At 33.0% G+C, this 15555-nt stretch overlaps 2 pseudogenes; both read left to right on the top strand.

Annotated features, from left to right (window-relative positions):
* Window positions 1-12126: 12126 nt before the first annotated feature.
* On the top strand, window positions 12127-14071 carry LOC146945184 (protein FAR-RED ELONGATED HYPOCOTYL 3-like; annotated as a pseudogene).
* On the top strand, window positions 13904-14583 carry LOC146945183 (uncharacterized; annotated as a pseudogene).
* Window positions 14584-15555: the final 972 nt, after the last annotated feature.

Here is a 15555-nt window from a genome sequence, read left to right as displayed (position 1 = left end):
TTTTGTGGCTTATTTTGGATGGTTTAATTTTGGTTTGCTTTCAAGTTTGTTCGATTTGCGCTAATGTTCCACATTTTCATTGTTTTAGGAATTTGTCATTCTGGATATTGGCGGGTCGGTCGCTTTTTCTTCGAGATCGGAAGTTAGTGTCTAGTTTTCAAGTTTTTGGAAAGGTTAAGGTATCTTCTCTGGTGGTTCGAAAGTTTAGGGGTACCTTAGTGATTTGTTTCGGGAGGCTGGTGGGCCGATCGCTTTTGATTCGAGATTGGGAGTCAATTTTTTGACTCAAGTTTTTTAAGCTTATTTTGGTGTCATCTTCGACAGACCGAAAGTTGATTGGTGGTCGAATCTGAATGTTTGTAGCAACAACTCATTATCGGTTGCTTAATTGGGCTCTGTCGGTGGTGATGAGAAAGTGAGGAGTTGTTGTTAGGGGTTTTGGCAGGTATGATGGTTTTTATGATTTTTTTGGAGGGGTTTGGTGTTGATTTTGTGGCTTATTTTGGATGGTTTAATTTTGGTTTGCTTTCAAGTTTGTTCGATTTGCGCTAATGTTCCACATTTTCGTTGTTTTAGGAATTTGTCATTCTGGATGTTGGCGGGTCGGTCGCTTTTTCTTCGAGATCGGAAGTTAGTGTCTAGTTTTCAAGTTTTTGGAAAGGTTAAGGTATCTTCTCTGGTGGTTCGAAAGTTTAGGGGTACCTTAGTGATTTGTTTCGGGAGGCTGGTGGGCCGATCGCTTTTGATTCGAGATTGAGAGTCAGTTTTTTGACTCAAGTTTTTTAAGCTTATTTTGGTGTCATCTTCGACAGACCGAAAGTTGATTGGTGGTCGAATCTGAATGTTTGGAGCAACAACTCATTATCGGTTGCTTAATTGGGCTCTGTCGGTGGTGATGAGAAAGTGAGGAGTTGTTGTTAGGGGTTTTGGCAGGTGTGATGGTTTTTATGATTTTTTTGGAGGGGTTTGGTGTGACTAGCGTGTGAAAGATGTGTGGATTTTGATTTTGTGGTCATTCACGATGGAGTTGGAGGCTTTAGCATATTATTTGATATGTGGGGGTTTAACTAGGTATTGGTGTTGGCTTTGGGTTTGGAGATTTATTTTTATTGGTGTTGAGGTTGGTGGAGTTGTGTTTGTGTTGTACGAGGTATGTTTTTTCCTTTAGGTGTTCCGCCAATATACGATGCCTTTTGATATGTTGTTTCTGTGTTGTCAGTCTCTGTTCGTCTTGTGCATGGATCTGGTTATGAATAATTTTTGTTGTTAAAAAAATATATGCCATAATATTATTTCGAAAAATTATAAATGATGAAATGTGATTAGATGTATGTGTAAAATTATTTTAAACTATCAATGCATATAAATTAATATCCCCCCCCCCCCTTCGACAGACCGAAAGTTGATTGGTGGTCGAATCTGAATGTTTGGAGCAACAACTCATTATCGGTTGCTTAATTGGGCTCTGTCGGTGGTGATGAGAAAGTGAGGAGTTGTTGTTAGGGGTTTTGGCAGGTGTGATGGTTTTTATGATTTTTTTGGAGGGGTTTGGTGTGACTAGCGTGTGAAAGATGTGTGGATTTTGATTTTGTGGTCATTCACGGTGGAGTTGGAGGCTTTAGCATATTATTTGATATGTGGGGGTTTAACTAGGTATTGGTGTTGGCTTTGGGTTTGGAGATTTATTTTTATTGGTGTTGAGGTTGGTGGAGTTGTGTTTGTGTTGTACGAGGTATGTTTTTTCCTTTAGGTGTTCCGCCAATATACGATGCCTTTTGATATGTTGTTTCTGTGTTGTCAGTCTCTGTTCGTCTTGTGCATGGATCTGGTTATGAATAAATTTTGTTGTTAAAAAAATATATGCCATAATATTATTTCGAAAAATTATAAATGATGAAATGTGATTAGATGTATGTGTAAAATTATTTTAAACTATCAATGCATATAAATTAATATCCCCCCCCCCCCCCCCCCACCCCCCCCCCCCCGGATTCATTTCTGGATCTGTCCCTGATTATCACATGAAATCGCAATATATATCATGGAATAGTGAACAATTAAAAAAGTCTTACTAATGATGTAGTAAGTTATATCATAGAGTTAGTAGATTTTTGTCTAAGCAAGAATGTTCTGGCTCAAGCCTTATATTTACAGTAAGTTGTACGGAACGAGCCAGGTGTTAACATCCTTTAGTGAGTCATCATCTGTTAAAACACATGAATCACAAATGTTATGAAAATACAAGCAGCTTTGAATCAACAATCTAGTCACTCACAGTCTAGCAACAAAATGGGGCATAAATAAAGTACAAAGCAATGAAAATCATCGTCTGGTTAAAAAGTCTTCAACAGAACAAAACCAACAACTAAAGAAACAAAACTTCTTCGGTCCAAGATCAAGATATTGTTTATTAGTATATGGCTTTGTCATCATTAAAAAGTGAAAGATTATTATGGTTTAAAGAACAATGGTCAATAATAAAGTTTTGATGATGATAAACCCATGGGTTTTATCAAGAACTCAGCTCCTCGGAGCCAATTTGGATTGGCTAATTTAACTTCTTAAAAAAAATGTTTTGATGATAATAAAATATATAAGAGAACAATTTATTTCTTCACGTGTTTACTAAGCGTGCAAATGCTTTGATGACCTTTTGGTTAATACAAATAAGACTTAAATGCACTTTTGACCCCTTAACCTTTCAAAAGTTGCGATTTTGGTCCCCTAACAAAAAATTACAATTTTGCCCCCTAACTTTACAAAATGTTGCAATTTGCAATTTTTGACCTTTATCTTTAAGAAATAGCAATTTTGGCCTCATTTTTGAGACACGTGGCGTCTTCTCAACAAGATACCCCTTATTTTTAATTTAGGGGACCAAAATTGCATTTATTTTTGTTGGGGGCCAAAATCGCAAGTTTTTAAAAGTTAAAGGGCTAAAAGTGCATTTAAACCTACAAATAAATATGCTCTCACTTAAGTCGATACTCGAATCTAATCCTGACTACTAGAAGTGCATCTTTTGATTACATTCCTCGTGAACAATACTTTGGATCATCTAGTTTTTGCTTCCTATGGTGTATCTTGAAATCAATGATCTGACCCATGATGAATACAGATAAAGCATTCATTGAGGAATTTTTACAATCAATCGGGATTCTATGGCGCTCACAAAAGGACATCATGATTGAATAATCAAATTCTAATTTCACTGTAGCTGTAGTAAGGTCATGCAACCCATGCACGTGAATTTTTGCAATTGTAGGAGAAATAGTCCAAAAACTGTTGAATTTATGGAACATTATTCTCAGAGTATTTTAAAGAGTACAACTCCCTCACTGCAGATGTTGCTAAGTTTTTGCGAGAAAACAAGAAGTGAGAAATCCACTGAACAACGATTCTGAACAGCCAATGGACATTTGAAATTCTTATTCTTTATTTTGAAAGCTTTTTCACTTGTATTTTATGCTAAAGTCTTCTTATCCTTTTTCTAGAAGACTTAACCATGTAATTTTAAAATTCTATTTCATCCAGTAACTTATCCCAATGTGTCTTGATTTGTTAAAGGCTTGATCGTATATACTTTAGTGGTTGTAAGTTCTTTGACTTAATTAGTGGAAATTCTTATGTTTGAAGGGATCGAACGTAGTTACCATGTTGGTGGTGAACTATTATAATTATCTAAGTTTATCTTTCTCACTCTATTTATTTTTAAGATGAGCAATGCTATATCTCTAGAAAAATAACATCAAGAATTCTTCAAGAATAAAGAGTAGCCAATCACAATGCACTATTTGCCACAATTCAAGGAGGTGTGGCTTAAAAATAGGAAGTGGACAAATAAATCATCCAATTAAAATTTGTCAACTGTGTCTTGAAAAATTCTTGATGCTATTTTTCTAGAAAAGTAGCATTTTCCTTTTAAGATTTAGTTAACTTAATTACTACAAGATTTTCAAAAAGGGTTTTTGAAACTTATATTTTTTCAATTTCCTTTATTCCAAAAGTTTTAAAAACACAATTCAAGCCCTAACATCTTTGATAAATATTATAGATCTTAAGGTTACCAAGACTTCATGTATGTTCTTTGATGGTTTATATGCATGATCATATATATCTTTATTAAATTGATTTTCACTAAAATATAATTATGTTATAATCTTTATATATATTGAACATGCCCTATATTTGTTTATTTTCAATTAATTGCAACATATACACTACTCATAAAGCAATATATATTAGCTAAGAACACGTCCATGCCTTGAAAACGTGGTAAATAGAAAAAACCGCCAAAAACATAAGAAAAGACAAGAATCTTTGCAACAAATTTTTAATTAAATAATAATGTTACAAAAAACATCAATATTATTTTTTTTGAGGGAAAAAAAATCAATATTATAACCCTTTGTCAAAAAATAAATAAATCAATATTATAACCCTAAGCGTGAAACTTTTTTGTCCATTGTCTTTTGCCAATTTTATAAACATACGTAACTTTGTTTGTTTCTAACTCTACATTTGCAGCAAATCCTAAATAAAATATGTAGTGCGTCCTCTATCATTTACAAACAGCCCCCTCGTGTGGGTCTACTCATCACATCGTGTTGTTTTGTTTCATTGCACACTACACAATCAAAAAATAATAATCATCATAGTAATAGACTCTTTCTTGGTCAATTTAAATTTATATATGGATTTCATTTGTTAAATTTGACCGTTCAAACGCCTCAAAATTGGATGGTTTACCATTATCCATTTACCTTTACAAATTAGAGTTCACACTATATATAAATGTAAATTGGTGTGCCACATGTATGGTGACTATGTTTTGTGGACACATGTATATAGTGCATCTGGGGGCGATGTGGGGGACCATATATTATTCAACTTTTGTGTTGGTAACGTTTATAAGATGGATTTAAGTCATGGTAGTTATGATACTTAGATATAAATAATTAGATATGTTTCTTGACAAAGCAAAATTGAAGATATTAATTAAGTTATAACCCTAGAATATATACTTGGTACATTGTTTTTGTTGGATTCGTTAGTTGGATCAAAGATTAAGAAACTTGTTAATTAATTGGATAAAACGTTTATGATTCGGTTCTAATGTGGAAAATTTGACCACAAGTAACTATCGATCTGATATTTTACTTGATCCGATGCATGACCAGCGCACCAAAGCCCACTCATTCTTACTATATAGATGATAGACACTAATCAAAAACCATTATATTATATATTAGCTTATAAAAAAAAAGAACATTAAAGGATCATGTGACTAGATTCAATATTCCTTCCTTGTGATTATAATCTGTGATTAAAAATATGTTAAGTTAATTAAAGTAAAAAAATGAACCATGCTTTTCTAATGGAATGGTATATATAGTAGTGAAAATGGATATGTACACTATGGTCTTTGATATAAGTCTAATTGGAGGGCGTCTTCAGGGTGTGAGGAAGATGCGACCGTACAAAAGAATGAGTTTAATGGTGGTGGGTTGACGGTTCAAAATAACTTTGTACACACAACCAATCAAAACATTATGATTTGCCAAGTAAATTAAAAACATTAATCAATTCAACGATTTTAAATATTTTGATTAATTGTGTGTGTAAAATTGTTTTGAATCGTTAACCCACCACCATTAAATTCCAAAAAGAATTTGCATAGCGTTTCTGTGTCTATATATATACTGTATATATTAACCTCACTCACATCCTATGAAAAAATTAGACCTAGTATTATCATAAGCAAACTTTATTTAAATGAGTATAGAGGTATTCAAAATTCATTGCGAAAAGTCATTTCCAAACACTTTTTTGTATCAGACATTTTGAAACACATTGAATACAAGAGAGGTGATTAACCCACCAATTACAGAAGACATGTTTTTTGTTTCTACCATCCTACTAATGAATCAAGATCAAGACAGTTTTTTATGTGATCCACCACCTTCTGATGTCAATGGAAATCTTCAACAACAATGACGTTGAAACAAAAAGAAAATATATAGTTGGGATTTGAATGTGTGTTACCATATTGCAACCTTCTCCAATTTTATATTGTAAAGAAAACACATTTAGTTTTTCTTTCATTTTTGTTTTTGTAATTTTATTGTCTAAATGCACATGGCCGACCTAGATTTCAAACGATCCAAATTGAGGATTTAGGCCTCAAAATTTTAGGTCATAAAATTCAATTTAGTTGTAAATTGTAATATGAAAAATACGAGTTGAATTTCTAGTTGAAATAATTATTTGTTATTTACCTCATATCGAACTCTAAATATCAGAACTCATTATCTTAAGAACTAGATGGTTAAACAAGAAAAATACTATGATAATATATATGACGAACTAAATGAAGATGGTCATGACGAAATAATTATGAAACAATTGTGGTGAGTGGTTAGAGTAAGCTGAAAGTGATGTGAGACTTAGAATTTATGCCGAGAAATATGACTCGCATTTAAAGAAAGATAAGCACTGATTATGAATTTTAGTCTAGATTCAATGACACCAATGAATTAAGTCTACTTTCAAAAAAAAGGACAGGTCTTCAATTTAATTTTTTCTATTTTTGATAGAGATTAATTGGAAAAAAGAAAATACTTGGTTACTCGCACTCTATTGGTGAAACAAGAGTCGATAAATGAGATTAAAAAGGAGGTCTTGGATCGGATTTGATCTCTGACGACTAATATTTTCTCTTCTCTATTGGTTACTCACAACTAACATTTGCTTATAAAAAAACTTATCAATTTGGAATATAAAAAGAAGAAGAAAGAAAACAATTTAATCTAGTGGCGGATCATATAATCTTCTCATTTTACCCATTTTTAGATTATATATTCCGAACAATCTATTACCATATTTTATATTGTATAATCCGAATCTCCTAAAAAAAGTCACTAAACAACCGCAAATTGTCATGTTTCACTCTAATCTTGTTTCAAAAAAATTCAAAAAACAAAATCCGAGAAAAGTTAGTATCATGTTCAAATTATAATATGAACTTGTAAAAACAGGTTTAAATTATATTATCCGAACTCTATCAGTACAAAACATAGTATGTGTACACTTTTTTTGGCAAATTGACGAAGAGATATTGCTTTCAAAATACATCAAAACAAATTACAAGCACAACTATAATGGAAGCATATTAAACAATAGAACTTAAACAGAAGTTAAAAATAGTAGCACCATTATTCTTTTTTTCTTTAGGAAGTAGCACCAACATTTAAATGTTACATGATCAATACCAACCATAAATTGAAAAACACAAATTATCCCAATGTTACAACACATAAACAACACTACTAGGTAGCCCACCCCCCTTTCGCCTCCGACGATAAACCAAGCCTCTGTGTACCTCATACAAAATCTTCTTCAAACTTAGCCATGTCGGACTTCCCCGCTCCACTTGACTACCGACCATTATCCTTATGATATGTTCTCTAATGCGACATAATCGTGTGCTCATGTCTAGATAAGGCATGTCCCCCTACTCCTCGACAGCAATATCATCAAGGGCCTGCTCATGTGGCCTCAGAACCCCTACTTTCGGTCTGGTATTGCATATGGATGTGAAATATTAAAATACCATCCCATGTATCCAAACACTGTCTTTATACCAGTCAAGGCAACATGGCCCATGTTCTGGACTGACATCACACAATCAAGAAACTATGTGTAGTGCTGAGACACCTTCAATTGGGTCATAAGGGGAGAAGAAAACTTATGTGGATATTTGGGAATGCTTTACACATATTCAAATTGGTGCAGCACGCGATCCAGAAAATAACTAACCATGTGAGGTTTGTATTTTAGTCAGCTTAAGTAAACGTTTATGTTCTTGAACGGGTGTGGTTGTTGATGCTCCTGTTACGGGTAGTAGAGGCAGTCACTAGCTACGATGCGAGTTAGCCTTCGTTTGAACAAACAATGTAGTATGTGGTTGCGATCCTCCATGTAAGCATCATGATAATTTTCGCCCGACTCCCTCAAAGTGCCAACATATACCAATCAGTATACAACACAATAAAAAAAACATGTTTAACGGTTAATCAAATAACAAGTTCATTGTCATACCTAAAGCAGGATCACGCTCTGTTGTCAAAGCGGAAATGCGGCACGGGGTGCGGGAGAGTAGCGGGCGCTATTTCGGTGACGCGAACACTAATATATCTAATATTAAAATACTATACTGTTGAAAAAAAATATACTAAAATACCTTAAACATTGCTCAAAATTCATGAAGTATTCCTAATATGAAATAAATGTTACAAGTCTTAAGCAAAACATAAAACATATTTGCAAAAAATACTAATAAAATTCAAGGAAACCAACACTTTAAGCCTCTAAAGTTTAAAGTAACAAAAGTGAAAAACATTAACAATTAACAAGTTCATCCTCCCAATTAACAAATTAACAATTAACAACTAACAAATTAACAAATTCTGAAATCAAGAGATGACCCTTATTTAGGTGTATTTTATGAAGGTGTATTTTAGCAACATGCATCTTAGGATATATTTAGTCATTTTTTAGTTATCATATGCTAAAATGCTTCTTCTAAAAAATAATTGGGTGACACGCACATGTTTTGTATAGAATATTTAACATTTTAGCTTATGATATGACTAATATGTAAATTTCCTTAATTTAATTGATTTTTAAAATAATAGTACCTTATTATTTTTGGAATTTCGTCCCCCACATATGTGCAAATGAGCTAGCTACTCTTTCTTTCTCTTAGCACGTCAATTTTACCTTTCTTTTGAGCTTAATTAATCAACTTTTCTCATCATAATGAACCCCATGTGTGTATTGTAGACATCTTTTCAATCAACTTTCTAACAAAAACTTTATGACATCGATCCATTTGTACCATTATACAATAATGCATGGTGAAATTTAGCCTTTTGGTCTATATATGCTATGAAAAGACACAGCACATAACACGGGGGATGACCCTATATGCTTGGGACCGTCTAAAAGATCAAGTTATATTATGCACTATTTATGACCCAAATAATTCACTTTAATCAATTTGCATAAGTGGAAACATAGAACCTAGCTCAAGTTACAACTTAGCTTTATAGTCTCAATCAGCAACATCAAAAATCCTCCCAAGATGAAGGCAAACCCTAAAAAGCACTTTGTTTGCTATGTCAAGATAATAATAATTTTACGAAATGAGAAAATAGCTCAACCTAGCTTTCGAATTGGAACTCCATATAAATGTCTCTTCAAAGTGGAAAGAAAGGTAAGCACTAAAAACTTATTTTCTTGGTGTGGCAAACTTTAGGTTTAATTTAGGGAACATTTGGTCTTGTTAAAGCCCAACATAATTACAGTCATTGCTTCTTAATCATAATTACTTTAAAAAAAATCTAAAGTTAAAACATAAAATTAGTATTCACTTAATGTGTTTTCTTGGCAAAAACATTGAACTAATGATAAAGATATAGTTACATATTACTCGTTATAGATGTCTTCACGCCGACAATGAAAGTTGAATCCACAATTTTCTGGAGTATGAATAGCTTTTACCAATTGAATCCATTTTTATTGACGGAGGTGAGGTTTAAATGTCATGAACAATAGACTTTAAATTTATAAACATTATATTAAAATACACAAATTTTATCTCTTTAAATCTAACGACTTGCAGTCCACTGTAGTATAAAACATATTTCTCAGGATCTAAATTATTAATTTAAAAGTCAGCTCAAAAGAACATAGTTAATTTTTTAGCGTAAACCAGGTATCTTCCACGCGTAATGTGTCTAATATCAAAATGTTTAAACGCATAACCTTATCTAAGGTAAAAGAGACCGGCGTCAACTCATCTAAGCGCTCTCGGTAAATAACGTAATTCAAATAAAAGGGACATTCAAATATTTGATTTCGGTGAGTTAAAAAAACTAATCAGTGCAACAAATTCTAGAAGCACGCAATTCTTTGTATTCTTTTATGGCAACAAAAAACGCAATTACTTAACGCAATTCAAGACTTTAATGTCACGCACTAGCTGTGAATTGAAGCTCAAAAAGTCTTCCAAGAACCAATATTTTATAGTACTAAAATTAACTCTTTAGTAAGAGATATCATGCTTGTCTGTTTCTGTTCATTTTTATGTTAAGTTTTTAACTAAAGAAAGAGGACAAACACACATAAAACTAATATAGAAAACCATTTCTTGCCGTTTTCACACTCGTGTGGCAAAACCCATGAACCCAATGTATACCATTCGTGCACTTGCTTAATAAGTGCTTGTCAACAAAAGGATGTACATTTATTATGAGAAAACATTATTATATCCCCAAAAGAAGGAATCAGTCAAATAAGGATTGTATACTTGTGTTTAATTTTAAACTAAAATAATACTTGTGTCATAGTAGTATATTGCTATATACAATAATAGAAATGAACAATTGGATTTAATTTAATCTTTTAGGGTTAGGGCATAGAGTTATACATGCAATGATTTTAATAATTTGGTTCCCTTTGGAATGTATATTAAACTTACCACTTGTTTCACATTCAACTTTGCCTCTCCTAAGAATATAACAAGCCTATCTAGTCAAAAACAAGGTTAAACAAATACCTTAAAAATGGAAGGAAAATAATTAAGGGTCAAAAACGTGAAACTAGGTCAACTACCTCTTTTACATTTTTAAGTCCTCCTAATTAAGTGGATGATTTAGTGAGTCGCTAACTAAGCATTGAGGTTATAAAAAAATTCATGTTAACATGGTCTTGATCATTGAATTAAGAATGAAGCACTCAAACCTTAATTGATTTGCAACTGTTATTTTGCACTAACACCTAATACCCTTTGAAATTGGAAAACAATTTACGACCAATTTTAAATTTTTGGGAATGTAAGGTCAACTCAACTACTAGTATATACTCTTCGTCCCTAATAGATCTCATGTTACTTGTACCAAAAAGTTTGTTGACTTTTATTATTGTCAACAGGTACAACATTTTGGAGCTGGAATCTTTGAATCGATAGATGAAGATAATTTCTCAATATGTTCACATTGGCTACCAGAAAGATCTTTTAGGTAGTTTATTTAGGTTGAAATACACTATCTAATGGACATTTCCGATAGTACATTTCGGGGGTCTTTGAAATATAGGGGGGTGGATTTAGAATTATAGTAAATGAATGGCTCTTGGCCTGCATACTTTTGAGTTGTTGAGTTGGTTATTGGAGATTGCTCTTTAGGCACCTAGCAATTGTCTAGAGACACCTAAAACATCACGCTGATAATTAATTAATGTTCGGACATTTTTTAACTCGGTTAAACTGATTTAAAAAATTATTTAACCAATATACAAAGTGTCGAACGGTATTTTACTTTTTTGAATGAAAAATAATTGTATTAACACAAAAAAAATGCAAAACCGTTAGGAAAGAACAACCTTTCACTCATAAAGCAAATAGTGGTGTCTAGGGTGCTTGACAAAGAATCACTTCCATGAAAGGAATCTGATCTTATCAACCAAATACTCAACATCTATGATCCTGTCGAAGAAAAGAAAATCATTAAGGGCTTTTCAGATAGACCGCACAGTAGCATGCCAGACTAAAATAAAACCTAGCCTAGACCTTTTACGAAAACCCCTAAGGATACAAAGACCTGAAACAACCTCCCCAAACTACCCGACAAGACCAACTCCCAACCTAACTAGCTACAAATAGGGTGCCAAATCCTCGCCGTAACTCGACATGTGACAAACAAATGGTGTTGAATGGTAGTTAACTCCTGTTTTGGAGCGAACAATTGTTAACTGTAGTTCGGTAGGTTCCTGTGAACAATTGGTAGGTGTCCAAAGAGAAATCCCCTTGATCATTTTTATTAGATCATATATATATGGAATGAGTTTACTGGATCATAGACAACCAAGTCCAAAATATATGTGTATAGGCCATCTGAGCTGTGTGGTTGCTATTTACACCTTTGTTTTTCATAATACATCCTTATAATTATTATTTACTCCTGGAGAATATCTCCTTGCTCAGGTTAGCCATCAGAAGTCATATTCTCTTTCTGTAGCTAATTAACCTTCGAAATGTTAACTTTCAAAATATAAGCTTCTCGATAGTCAACTTATGGAAGGTAATTTTTTTTAAACAAAATTTTGATTAAAATTTCAAATTTGTAGAAAATCAAGTTACAAAAATATTGAATGGATTAATATACGAATATATTTTATTTGTTCATTCAATAAGTTAAACAAATACAGTCTCCTCTATACGTGATTGTCTAGCTACATTGTGCTTTATTGCCATCTCTCATTTTGCATCAAAGAGAAGGTTGGGAAACATCTCGAAGAGGTTTCTCTTCTACCTCACCCCGAGACGGATGCCCTCGAGGCGGATGCTCTTGTTTTCTGTTTATACCAGAAAGCTCTACAAATCCTTTAAGAACACTTTTGTTTCTCAAACACGCACAAAGCACTTCTTTTATACACACATTGATATTTAAGTCTTGCTTTAGTTCTGTAGTATTTCCTAAGGACCCATGGGGGAGAAATCAACTTGTTTGACCAGATTCAAATATTTAAGTCTGCTGCGTAGTGATTCTTGATAGAGGACAATGCTTTTTCTTGTTGAGTTCATATTCTAGAACATATTTTTATGCAGATAGCTTTATTTTTATTGAAGTAGGCAACATAGATGTTGTTGTAGTTGCTTTTTATTTTACGATTTAGATGCAGAGACCGAAAACTGAGGAAGAAGTAACACATTAATTTTGGGTTGTGACAAGGGTGGAAGGTACAAGCAAGCTGAAAGTTCAACACAAAGTGCTTCTAAAAATTGTGGTTGTCCATTCAAAATTAGATCAACACCGTTGAAAGATGGTCTTGGATAGAAAGTTGAGGTGAAATGTGGATTTCATAACCATGAGTTACCTAATAGATTGGAAGGTCATGCATTTGTAGGGTGTCTAAGTGCAGATGAGCATAAACATGTTGAGGATTTGGCAAAGCGTCGTGTTCCACCGAGACACATACTTCTATCATTGCAAGAGAGAGACCCATAGAATGTCACTTGAATCACACAATTATATAAGAAGAAGATTATGCTGGAAAAAGAGGTGAGAGGTCCTAGAACATAGATACAACATTTGTTAAAGTTGACAGGTGATGTGAATTATGTCAGTTGGAGTAGAAGAATAGTAGACTCAAATGTAATGAGAGATATATTATGGGCGCATCCAGATGATTATGGATAACACATACAAAACTAATAAATATAGATTGTCGCTGCTCGAAATTGTAGGTATGACATCAATAGAGTTAACATTTGCAGTTGTATTTTCTAATATTGAATCTGAGCGTGCATAAAACTTTTGTTGGGTATTAGAGAAGCTGAAAGGTATGTTTTTTAAGGAAGGCTTATTTCCCCCAAGTGATTTTGACTGATAGGGATCTTGCTTTGATGAACATCGTCGAAATTGTATTTCCAAATAGTGTTAATTTGATTTGTCAATTTCACATAGACAAAAATGTTGGAGCAAAATGCAAGCAGTATATTTCGAAGGTGGAGTATCAGCAACAATGGAAAGATATTGTATGGTCGCCTAATGAGGTGGAGTATAACAACAGTTGCAAAAGTTTGAGCAATCATTCAATGGTTGTAGCACGTTTGTAGATTAATGGAAAGATAATTGGTTAAATCCTCACATACAAAATTTTTTTGGAGCACGGGACATAAGAGTGATGCATTTGGGTAGCACAGTGACTAATAGGTATGATTACATTGGGATTTTATGTTATATTTTTTTTTTTTAATTTGAACATAATTTTTTTTAATCACATTGAATTGACTTATATGTGATAATTTTTTTCAAATAGGGTAGAATCTGCTCATTGAAAACTGAAGCAAATGTTGGAAAAAAGCAAAGGTGACTTATTCAAATGTTGAGAGGGTGTGCATAAAAACATAAAGTTACAATATGCGAAAATCATAGCTTCATTTCAGAAAAGTTTTTATGAAGTTGAGCACGCACACACAATTCCATTTTATGAGATATTTTGCGTGGATTTGTATCTAGAGCTGCTTTGAGACGCGTTTCTGAAGAGTTTGAAATAGTTGGATGTGTAAAAACTGATAAATTGATATGTGGTTGCACACTCAGAACAACGTATGGGTTGCCTTGTGCTTGTGAGTTGGGAAGATATAAAATTAGTGGTATGCCTATACCATTAGATTATGTTCATATCCAATGAAGGAAATTAAGAATGGGAGGTCAACAAGAGAAAGACACATAAGCTATATCTGAATTAGACATGACTGATGAAATTGAGGCATTATAGAAATTGTTTCGGTCACCTGACATTGTTGGAAAACGGGCATTGAAAAGTAAGGTTCTTGAACTTGCTTATCCATCTACAATTTCAATGTGTCCACCACTCGACATAGTTAAAACCAAAGGAGGAGTGAAGTTGGATAAGGGCAAGGTACCAAAGGGATATAATGTGTATTGTTATCCTTCATATCGGGAGAATGTTGATAATGAATATTCTAATTCTCAAGGTACCAAAGGTATATAATGCACATCCGTGGAGAAAACAACTTTTTGTTGTTTTGGCTGCAAGTTTGGGGAAAAAGCCCAGGTATATTTGTTATTTGGTGTTAAAATATTATATACATATATATTTTGATGAAATATGCTATTATGTGTTATTTGGTGTATTAATATTATTAAGTGGGAGAGAGATATATATTTAATTTAGAAATAAATAAGATTATGAGGAAAAGAGTAATTTTGAGGTGTAAGAGAAATTAGATGAGGGGTTATAAATAAGAGAAGTTAGGTTTAGAAATACATAGAACGTACGATCAGTTTTTGGAGAAAACAAGGTTTAGAGAGAAGAGAAGAGAAGAGAAGAGAAGAGAAGGGAAGACAAAGAGAAGAGAGAAGAGGCTGCATCGATAATTCTAAGGTAAGGGTGAGACTAGCATTCAATCTTATTATGTGTATGATTCTAACGATTAGATTTAACGAGTTTTAGGAAGAGTTTTTGAGAGATCGAGAATTAGGGTTTAAGTGAAGAATTGAGAATTAATGGTTGTTGTTGTTTGATTTTGATGATTAGAGAAATTAGATTTCACTCAAAATTGATGAAATATAATGTTGTTGTTGATAAATTCATGGCTGCTTGTTGCTGTTATTGTTATGATATATTTTTGTTAATGATTGATACAATGGGTAATCATAATCATAGAACTTGAAGTGAATTTATGTTGTTCTTGAAGGTTTTCATCAAAAATGGGTCAAATGGTGATTTTTGTTGAAAGGGTGTTTTAGTTCAAGTTTTATATGGATTTGAGTGTCTTTTCATGTTTAGAAACGTTTAAACAAACTTTGGGACCAAATTTGGGCTTAGGGGATTCAAAATTGGGATTTTGGGATGAAAAATGGAGTTTTCCCGAGAGCTATCTTTGACAGCATTCTCTGTTTCATGTTTTTGCATCTTTTTCACACATTTTAGTTTTGAATTGGCTTTAGATGTAAACACAAA

This window comes from Medicago sativa, chromosome 2 (genome assembly GCF_051527215.1).
Source record: "Medicago sativa cultivar Bolivia chromosome 2, Bolivia_mono, whole genome shotgun sequence".
NCBI classification, from domain to species: domain Eukaryota; kingdom Viridiplantae; phylum Streptophyta; class Magnoliopsida; order Fabales; family Fabaceae; genus Medicago; species Medicago sativa.
The sequence above is the reverse complement of the archived record's forward strand: the minus strand, read 5'-3'. Positions and strand labels throughout refer to the sequence as shown.